Source organism: Pseudochaenichthys georgianus, chromosome 14 (genome assembly GCF_902827115.2).
Source record: "Pseudochaenichthys georgianus chromosome 14, fPseGeo1.2, whole genome shotgun sequence".
In the NCBI taxonomy this organism is placed as follows: domain Eukaryota; kingdom Metazoa; phylum Chordata; class Actinopteri; order Perciformes; family Channichthyidae; genus Pseudochaenichthys; species Pseudochaenichthys georgianus.
In genome coordinates, this window is record NC_047516.1 from 38,985,737 (window position 1) to 38,997,344 (window position 11,608).

At 44.9% G+C, this 11,608-nt stretch overlaps 1 protein-coding gene across 3 annotated transcripts in view; it reads right to left on the reverse strand.

Moving 5' to 3' along the window:
• ntm (neurotrimin) overlaps nucleotides 1-11,608 on the reverse strand; it is a 639,130-nt gene that overhangs the window by 619,497 nt on the left and 8,025 nt on the right. The gene's annotated exons all lie outside the window — the stretch shown is intronic.

Sequence of the window (11,608 nt, forward strand, 5' to 3'; positions counted from 1 at the left end):
CATGTCATTCGTGTGTTTTTCTTATCAGAAAGTGAAGTTATTCATTTGTAAGCTCCCTCAATGGCCTTTGTGCCCTGGCATGTGGCCTTTGCGCCCTGAAAAAATGTGTGACACACAATGAGGAGAATCCAAGCCTGGTTCTGCTGCCACAATAAGTCGGTTTCTCCAGTGTAATGATAATAAAATCCTAAGTAAGTATTGGTAATGATATTAATAAAAACAACAACGTTTGGGTTTGTTAGTTTATTATGATGGTAACGTTAACCAGCAAGCTTCAATAATCAACTCCAGCTCAACAGACCATATTGCAATATCTACGTTAACGTTATCTCTGGAAACAACTGGAAATGTGAGATTCATATTTTTTAAATACACAGATCTTATAGTGAGGTTAATCTCATATACAGTACGCTGGTCTTCAACACTACTGTGACGCTAGCTGTCTGCATCGTCGAGCATAGCTCATTTAAATGAACAATAACAATGCATACAGTAACCTAACTAGCAAACTAACTAATGTACAAGCATGACCTTATTGTACCGACCTCACACAGAAGCCTTTTGTTCTACAGTATAATCCTTCTTAATGTTTTACACTTCTCTGTTATGTTTTAACTTGTATGCTACGGATAGCATCGTTAGCATAGATGTAGCTTCGTCTCGTTAGCGGCATAAAAAGACCAGTAAGAAATAAAGTGCTTGAATTTCACTTACCGAAGAAACTGCATTCATGGACGGTCCGTTTCAATCGCAGAGCCATAAGATAAGTGCGACATTTCAATGAAGAATACTAACGGGGCTAACGGAGCTAGCAGAGAGACCACTAGCAGTGTGGTACTTCCGTTTCATTACAATGACTTCCGTTACAGCCAGAATCCCCCACACACACACACAGGTGAAACACATGCACATTCCCTACTGAGAAACTTTCAGTAAAATGTTTTCAGGAGTGTGTGTGTGAGGTGTTCAGTAGTGCATGTGAGAGGATTTCAATAGTGTTTGTGTGAGGTTAATTTTCAGTTGCGTGTGTGTGAGGTACATTTTTAGTAGTATGTGTGTGAGGTTTAATTTTCAGTTGCGTGTGTGAGGTGTTCAGTAGTGAAAGTGAGAGTATTTCAGTAGTGTTTGTGCAAGGCCAGATGTTTTCAGTAGTGTGTGTTGCGAGGTGAGTTTGAATGTTGTTCATGTGCCTTTGAGAGAGAGATGTTTTTCAGTTCACTCAATCACAGGAAGCAGGTTAGAGCATGGTATAATCTTTCTGTGAAACAGAAACTCTGAAGAATAAAATAAATGGTAGAAATATTTGTGAAGCTTTTTTTGTTATTAGTTTTCTTTGACTTTTTGTTATTTGGGAAGTATTTTGGGCTAGTATTAAAAGTCCTAAATGTCAACCACCAATATAAGAACACTCTGATAAGGCCCTGACACACCAGGCTGATTATGGGCTCAACTTGAAGAGGCCATTGAGCGCCTGTCCGTCTAGTTTTCATGATGTGTCTGGCACTGTCCGTACTTTTTGGCCCCGGCAACAACCTCTGCTGCCAGTTTGACATATTGAATCCACAGCAGCCTTTTGCCTAAAAAATCACTCTGATTGGCTGTTGCTGAGTCAGTGCAGAAACAAACACTTTGTATAAAGCAAGGATTGATCATTAAAGCCACTGCCTGCATCTTTGGCGACAGCCTGACAGCCTTGCCCTGCTGGTTTGCTGTCCTGGTGCGGCATGCCCTCGCTCGCCTGGACCGCTGCCTATCGGTGTGCCTCCCTAAACATACAGTCTCTCACAAATCACTTGTTTTAAATGAATTTGTTGGAGATAATAACATTGACTTTGTATGTCTTAGTGAAACTTGGCATAAAAATGGTGACTATCTCTCCTTAAATGAGGCTACACCTCCAGGATATAAATACTTTGAGAAAGCACGCAACTCCGGGCGTGGTGGGGGGCTAGCGCTTATTTATCGGGAAACTTTTGGCATGGCTGAAATACGGGTTCCTGATCTGCCATCATTTGAGTGTCTAGCTACTAAATGCCTAGCTCCAGAACCCCTACTAATCGTCTCTATCTATAGACCACCAAAGGCAAATAAAACCTTCATCTCAGACTTCTCAAGCCTACTCACAACTATATGCCCTACTTTCACCAGGATGGTTATCCTTGGGGACTTTAACATTCATGTTGATGCACCTAAGTGCTCTCTGGCCACATACCTGTCCTGAAGAAGCACAATCTGGATCCTGAGGTACTCACAAACTACCGCCCCATCTCAAACCTGCCTTTTCTAGCAAAAGTTCTGGAAAAAGTTGTTGCCCTTCAGCTTCACGAACATCTCCTTACTCATGAGCTCTATGAAACCTTCCAGTCTGGTTTCAGACCAGCTCACAGCACTGAAACAGCTCTGGTCAGGGTTCTAAATGACCTGCTGATGGCGACTGACTCTGGTTCCCCAAGCATACTCATCTTGCTGGACTTAAGTGCAGCATTTGACACTGTTGACCATCGCATCATGCGTCTGTGACTCGAAGAGGTGGGTTTTGAATTCCAGCAAAAACCACTCAGAGACTACAATATGTACAAAACGGTGCCGCCCGGATACTCACAAAAACACGCAAATCAGAGCACATCCCCCGACCCTTCACTCACTCCACTGGCTCCCTGCAACACACCGGATCAACTACAGAGTCCTCATAATGCTCTTCAACGCCATCAACCACACTGACTGACCCCACCTACCTACAGGAACTGCTAACCAGAAAACATTCCCATAGCTCACGCACACTCAGGTCAGACAGCTCCAATCTCCTGGCTGTCCCGTGGACAAAACTGGTCACCATGGGAAACCGTGCTTTCTCCTCCTTGGGTCCACGTCTGTGGAATCAGCATATATACATACGGACCTCGGCATCACTCTCAGTTTTTAGGAAATGCCTCAAGACCCACCTGTTCCACACTGCATTTTACTGACTGTCCTTTACTACTTATTTTTAAACCTTTTATGCTCTTAACCTTTTATTTTTTATATTGCCATATGTTATCCAATATGCTCCTTTAGATATCTGTTTACTTATTTGTCCTTATAGCTTTGTGAAGCACCTTGAGATTACGTTTGTCTTTAAAGTGTGCTATATAAATCAAATGTATTATTTTTATTAGTATTATTATTATAAAGCGTATCAGACTCAGACTTCACTGTGGTGAAGTTTCCTCCGCCAAAGTATTTTAACATTATGAGAAAACACAATTATTTTCCATTTCGGACAAAGACTTATTGGCTTAAATGAGAAGTGTGTTACTGCAAGGCTAAGAAAACGGCTTATGAGAAAATTACTGCAATAGGATTTTGATTAATGAGAAACATTCATTTTTGTATTGACCATTTAAAAGACTTAAGATTGCCACTCAAGCGTTGAGCATTAATTAAAACCCAGGCCTACATAAGCTTCCATGAAATGTAATGAGCATGGTAAAGTCTGAAGCAATGCAAGGAGCTTTGTAGAAAATGAGGTTGTAAATGAAATCCAGTAAAAACTAGGGCTGTCAAGTTAACACAAAAAAAAATTAACGCCACTAATTATTTTAACGCGATTAACGCATGTGTATTGTTTGTCCTCGGCCGCCCCGTAGTTTCAGAGCTCATCAAGTTTAAAATACCGTCTACAAGCTGATGCTGACAGCCCCGCTCCTGCTGCCCGCTTGTGGCAGACCACACTTCCACGCTCACCGGCAGGCACCGACTGGCCATCTGGAGGACCGGGAGGGTGTGTGTATGTGTGGCCCGAGCGAGCGAGAGAGAGACCTTACGTGCATTGTTGTTGTTAGCATCTGGTGCTAGCTAGCTGCGCTAACGGATATAAGGAGCTGTTTCAATGAAAACAGAGGAGCGACATTTCGCCACAACTGCGCCGAGCACTTGACTTTAAGCAGGAAGCAGACAGCGGGACATTGTAGGAGAAGTCAGCACACTCAGCACGGATAGTGCAACATGATTGCAGCGTCCAGGCAGCTCCCGTTCGAGCATATGCCTTGAGTTGCACATAGCGCCAGCGCACACACACACACACACACACACACACCCATTCATTAGTTCACGGAGATATAAACAACGATGAACATAAGAGGCTATATTTGCCTTTGTGACTGCTTGCCTCACTGGTCCCCTGTGTACAGCAGAAAGGCCGTGACACAGTCTCAGCAGAGCCCTCTGTCGTCGGTGAAACCTCCTCCTTACTGCAGAGCCTCTCTCATATGTGTTCTAACGTTTTTTAATGCAGATTGTCTGATTATATATTCATATGCGCCGGCCGCACAGCAGCATGAAAAGAACCTACCGATGGTCCATGGTGGGGGCTACGGTAGAAATGTCGTTTTTACCCGCTTAATGTCTGACCGATTGTTGAGCATTTCCGTACAAATGACTTTTGTTTACAGTTTATAGTCCGTTTGAGGTTTGCTGACAGAAAATGAAACAATCTAACAACACGTCTGGTGTGCGCCAAAGAACGGACTATTAGGTGTTATACTTCTCATTGCACATAACCATTACTCCTTCATCCAGAGAAGATTGTAGAGTGCGCTTGGTAGCTTCTTCATTTATAAACATATGAAAGTAACATTTGTAAACCATGTCAAAGGATTAAGACAATTGTATTACAGCAGGTAAGGAACTGTAAAGCTGCTCCTGGTCTTTAATGATGCTTCACCTGCAGGATGTTCAAAAAGACAGAAAGCGGCACGTTCGCTGCTCTCCATGTGTTCACTTTAATAACCTTTCAAAGGGCATCAGGTCCATCCACGACAGCTGTTGCTCGTGATTGCAATTTAAAAAATACTTTGGTGCAGACTCACAACTACAAAACACCAGCTCAGGTGCCAAGAAGCAACGTTTCCCTGATACGAGCTGGTGCTGCTCGTCTGTAGGTCCACTCAGCAAGTCACTCTGGTCAATGATGTTCTGAAATATTCATGAACGCTAAGTGAGTCTATGGATTTCACATGTTCTGTTTCTTCAGCTGAAGCACTCAAGACATGACAGGACATCCATAATGTGGAAAGTCCAAGTTTAAAGGTTCAATATTCATGACCTGTAAACCCATGCACCCGCGAGCAACAAGAAGACATCCAGAGCTTCATCAGGCTCATCCTCCTCCCTCCGTGTGTCCCATCAGCTCCTTCGGAGACAGTGGGACATGTAGGTCCTTTCAGCGCGGCCTCAAGTTATATCAGCGCTATTGGTCTGTTAACTTTGCATTCATCAATCACAAGGTTAGAGGGAGGATTTAGATAGCATCAGGACGTCTGGCCTGGCCCAGTGGGAAGTGGCCTTAAACCCTGTCCTTAAGCCTCCTGCTTCTGAGGACTCTGTCCCCTGTGTCTGCAGGTCGTTACATATCATATCAGAAGACACAGAAACAACAGTGAGATAACACAATGTTGAGTTTTACAAGTGGAGACACTTTGCAGCTCAACTATGACGTGTTTTAAGAGGAGAAAACATAAAGACCTGTTTCTATGCCGATCTGCTGTCAGGAGGCTTCACTGTGTCCTATAGCACTCTTAGGTTCCTCCACAATGGCCTTCAGCTAACTGAAATATTATCACAAATGCCCAGGCGAGCCCCAAATAATTGCACACAGATTATTCCACAGACCATGTACTTGTTAACCACTAACTGCCATCTGTTACACAATGACAACATGCACAACGTTACAACATGCGCTAGCTAAGCACCCCCGGTAAACAACAACTCCCCAACGTGTGAAGTCCCCCTGCCATTAATGCATGTGTGAGAGAGCCAAGTCTCAAGTGGCCGACTCGTCACAGCATCCATGTCAGGGTGTGGGCAGGTGATGGTGTGATTAATGTGGAAGCCTACTGCCTCCTCACCTAAATTATATATCTGTTCTGTACCAATTACATTTCATATGGAAGATTCAGGAAAGTGTCTCAATAATTACAGGTTAGCTCTTTACAATACAGACAATGGGATTTGCATATAATGGCATGTCATTCCAAGCAGGAACACACACAAAGGAAACACAAGGCTAATTAGTCAGATAGGGAGACCGAAGGCAGCTGTTGTTCATCACAGTGTTCATGCTGGAGATATCATTCATTATTTAAAATGTACTCATTTCCTTTCTTGATAAATAAACTGTTATTTCATCACATTTAATTTTCCTCTAGACATTAATGTTATAGGGATTAGGGTTTCCATGCTAAGCTCCAACAACATGTCACAGCGCCAGCATCAGCAACGACTTCAGTTCAAAACCTCAGGTGCTCCGTGTGCCGGCTTCACACCGCTAACGTGTGTGTGTGCGTGTGTGTGCGTGTGTGCGTGTGTGTGTGTGTGTGTGTGTGTGTGCGTGTGTGCGTGTGTGTGTGCGTGCGTGTGTGTGTGTGTACCGTGATCCCAGTTGTATCATAACATGTACTGTGATTCCTCACAGTTGCAAACATGAGAGAAAAGGAGGACGTTGAAAGCCAAAGTACTACGTGATGCGTGTTCCAGAGGAGCAGCATATCTCAGTCCAAAATAACCAAAAGAACATCTCAAATATGGCTGGAGTTAAACTGCTGCCATAAGATAAAGATAAGAATGTATCCCAATTTGTGATTTGTTTTTTGTAGGCAAAAATATATAAAATTATAGATTACAATATCAATGTATGAAGATGTCGTCAGCTCTGTTGAATTGATTCCTTTTAGGAGGGACACTGCTTCCTCCTCTTTACTGTTACTTTGTCAATTTGATCACATCTCCAGTTTTAAGCTTTAAAGTTAAAAACAGATAATGTTATATAGATGGACTTTTATGAATCCCTCGTGGGGAAACGGTTTCTCTGCAGTTGACCCATCCTAGTGTTAGGAGCAGTGTGCTGCCATTTTGAACGGCGCCCGGGGAGCAGTGTGGGGAACGGTGCCTTGCTCAGGGACACCTCGGTAGCACTTGGTCTTGCCGGGACTTGAACTGGTGACCTTCCGGTTGCCAAGCCAAGTCCCTATGGACTTCGCCAGCACCGCAATTAAAACGCAGTGGCAATAATATTGCTAATTTGCAGCAGGCAGGTTCAGCCTGCCCTGTTGTACGAAATGCACTTCAGTGTACACATGAGCTTGGCACATTCTTTGCACAGTCTGGCAAACTTAAGACTCTGGGTGTTTCTCAATGTCGAGTAAGGCTGCTCCAGAGCCACTATTTCAAGCATACTACGTCATCGAGAGCCGCCGAAGGACTGTTCCAATGTCCAGCATACTTGGAATTCTACCGATCCTGGCGTACTTCGTATGAGAAATGTCGAGGCTGCACATGTGTAGACTCCGGTCTTAAAATCCCCACAATGCTTTGCGCACGGACCAATTTCCCCAAATCTGTGGCGGAAAATGTAAGGCGGGGCTTCTCATATGACGCACACCTTCACACTTGCTCGCCTGTTCCACCATTCTTCGTGTTCCGAATGCCAGGAAGGATTCTTGCCTCGCTTCTGAAGGAAGTGACTCGGAAGACATGTGCTATCGAGCAAGCGTCCTCGACATTGAGAAACACCCTCTGTTTAAAACTATAGCTGCAGGTGCTGGGGAAGGGCCAGTCCTGTCAACAGGCCTCCATGTCCCACCAGGTAGACGGTGCGGTCCCCTGCCTGCCATCCGTGCTGTGCTGACCCGGTATGACATGGAGATGGCTTCAAGTAACTGCAGCTCTGAATCTGCAAGCCGGGCACATGGCTTACATGATCGACTGCAACAAGGTAATGTTGTATTGGCCCTTATGCTTAGATCTCAGGTATTCTGGGCAGGCCACTGCTTACAGCCTCAATCAGAGGTGGATGTTTACAGATCAGAGTTCTACCGCCTCATAGACACAGTAGACACACAATGAGTGACAGGTTTAAGCAGCAAGGCATAGAAATGACCAAACACACTGCTTAGTGGGATAACAAATGATGTGGTTGGAAAATATCCTGAATTGAATGAACAAAGCTTGTTTCAAAACATGAATGATGTCAAAACAACTGCAGATGCTGTAAGTATTTTTTAAAAGCAATGGGCCCTGAAGTGTGTGGCCTATTTGATCAGGTAGAGACTACGACTGTTGGCTTTAGTGGACTGCGTAGATTAAAAACATGGGTCGACCGTGAGTCAGAAAAGACTCAATGGGTTTGCTGTGTGCAGTATTCAAAAAGAGAAGCTCGACAGACCGAATAAAAGACAAATTGCCCAGCAATGTGTGCAGGGTGACGAAGGGAGAACAGTTTGTGGCTCCTTCGAGGAGCCTTTTTCCACTCAGTAAATGTATATATAGTGCACATTAAGAAATATATGTTCATGTACCAAGCCTGTGTGGGAGGCGTTTTGATTTTTTAAATTGCGTTTTAAGTTAAGGCTGTCCTACACGGCAGCCTTAAAGTGGACCCATCATGCTATATTTGAAACATATATTGTAGGGCCGTACCTATATGAAACATGTCTGGGAAGTGTTTCTTCAAAATACCACACAGACCATGCATTTTAGCCACGCCTCATTTCACTCTATTTCAGCCCTGTTTTTGCCAGCGCTGATTCTGTGGTAAATGAGATTCCATCGGTATCGTTTAGAAATGTAAGTTTCGGTTCTGCTTATCGATTCCTAAGGAAATGCATCTCACCGCTTTCTGTACTGTTAGACGGGGGCGCGGCGTATAGCGAGTGTAGGTTTGGGAAGCAAAACTCGGTTCAGACTAGTAAGCACAAATAACAATCGTTCAGTACCCGGATTTATAAGAGTTGTGAGGACAGGAGCGTGCGTGTCTCTGTCTCTCTGTCTCTCGCTCTCTGTCTCTCTCTCTCTGTCTCTCTGTCTCTCTGTCTCTCGCTCTCTCTCTCTGTCTCTCGCTCTCTGTCTCTCGCTCTCTCTCTCTCTCGCGCTCTCTCTGTCTCTCGCTCTCTCTGTCTCTCGCTCTCTGTCTCTCGCTCTCTCTGTCTCTCGCTCTTTGTCTCTCGCTCTTTGTCTCTCGCTCTCTGTCTCTCGCTCTCTCTCTCGCTCTCTGTCTCTGTCTCTCTGTCTCTCGCTCTCTCTCTCTCTGTCTCTCGCTCTCTGTCTCTCTCTCTCTGTCTCTCTGTCTCTCTGTCTCTCGCTCTCTGTCTCTCGCTCTCTCTCTCTCTGTCTCTCGCTCTCTGTCTCTCGCTCTCTCTCTCTGTCTCTCGCTCTTTGTCTCTCGCTCTCTCTCTCTCGACTGTGATTGGTGTTTGGAGAGCAGTGTTGCTGAGAGACGGGTCAGAGTGGCTCTGAGGGGGGCAGCTAGCCTCAGCACCAGCTGACAGGGGACTCTTCTCTGGGTCAGCTCTTGGCTCTGGAGGGCTTGGAGTGGAGGGTCTCTCTCTCTCTCTCTCTCTCTCTCTCTCTCCTGACTGCATTTACACTGACTGGTAACTTATAAACTCTGATTGTTCATAAGTTACCCGTGTCCTCTTGACTTCAGCTCCTCTTAACTCTTCAAACATGCTGTACTTTTGTGTCTAAAGTCACATAATATCAGAAGGTTTTAAAACTGAGTGCCTTATGGATCTCTTCTAAACAGCTTTTGGCATTCCGTTGGCCAAAAGGAAACACTCTCACACACACACACACACACACACACACCCGCACACACACCCGCACACACACACACACTGTATATACACATATTTGCACCCAGCAGCACTCCTGAAAACAAAGAGTGCAGAGTGTGAGCTGAGAGTCCTCACACAGGGAGCTGTGAATGGAGGCAGTCTGAGGACACTCTGCCTGTTGCTTGTTAATCAGCTCTCCCTGGCAGGGTCCCTCGCGGCCACCAAGTCACATGACCACTTCATCGGTTCCTGGCAAATTATGTGGGGGAGGAAAAGCTTCTCAATAAAATGAGCCTTGATGTTTGTGCGACTGTGTGATAACGGTGCAGTATTTCATAGCAAGGAGTAGAGGAAGTGAAAACGAAGGGCTTCTAGCACATCTCCATCACCTACAGTACTAAGAATAAACAACAACACATTCTGAATGTTGTGCCCACAGATTCACCAGGCAAAGCTCATCTCCTTTCAGGCATCAGCATGTCAGAGGATTCCTCTTGGAGAAAGTCTGTGAATGAGTGTCCTCCTACCACACATGTTATACAGTCTTCCAAGTATGCAGCCAAAATATGTTGTTTTCTTTCTCCTGAGCTTTCTTGTTTCCCTTTCGTGTCTGCAGAATCCCATTGCCTTCACAATGCAGCCTTCAGTGAACATCCAGAGCTGCACATTGATTGTTGACCCATGCTGAGCGTGAGCAAATCAATCAGGCTTCAATTAAACTCTTGCCACAAACTTTCTACCACCCACAAATGATTCATTTGTGATATGAGCCCGTGAAACACACACCCACCCACACACCCACACACACACACACACACACACACACACACACAGCATTACTGAAAACACCAATAAAGGCTACAGGGAAATTGCTTCCCACCGCAGGAATGAAATATCCAACTGGGCAGAAAGGAGCTCCGATTGGCGATGTGGCTTTTCACAAAACAAACAGGGTCTCATTTGTTTCCATTCCAGATCCAAAGTAACAATTCTCAGTAACAGACACTTATCAATCATTATGTTCCTATTATCATTAATGTCAGAGCCTTTTATTTCAACATCATGATTACATCCCCGTTTTAGTTGAAAGAAAAACAATTGCAACTAGGGATGCACGATAATTATCGGTCCGATAATTATCGGTCCGATAATTATCGGTCCGATATTAGGAATTATGACGTCATCCCGATAAACCGATAACAGTATTACTAGCCCCGATAATATACAATATATTTTTTGGGTACAAAAAAGAAAAAAATACTGCGGTGTGGGTGGATTGGGATGAGGGGCGCTTGTTTTTCACTCGGCTCCTCCCGTTTTGCCAGTACTGTGGTGTTAGTGGTTTAGGAAGAGGGGAGTTCTTCACAAATCCAGCGCTCCCTAATACTTCGAACCTGATCAGTCACCTGAAACATCGCCATCGCTACGATGGTGTGTTAAAAGCGTACGAAGACAATAATACAATACAGTGTGTGTGTGTGTGTGTGTGTGTGTGTGTGTGTGTGTGTGTGTGTGTGTGTGTGTGTGTGTGTGTGTGTGTGTGTGTGTGTGTGTGTGTGTGTGTGTGTGTGTGTGTGTGTGTGTGTGTGTGTGTGTGTGTGTCTGCGCGCACGCGTTGGAGCTATGTGCAACTCAAGGCATATGCTCGAACGGGAGCTGCCTGGACGCTGCAATCATGTTGCTGCAATCATGAGTGTGCTGACTTCTCCTCCAATGTCCCGCTGTCTGCATCAAGTCAAGTGCTCGGCGCAGTTGTGTGGATAGAGCGCTCCTCTGTTTTCATTTAAACAGCTCCTTATATCCGTTAGCGCAGCTAGCTAGCACCAGATGCTAACAACAACAATGCACGTAAGGTCTCTCTCTCGCTCGCTCGGGCCACACACACACACACACACACACACACACACACACACACACACACACACACACACACACACACACACACACACACACACACACACACACACACACACACACACACACACACACACACACACACACACACACACACACACACA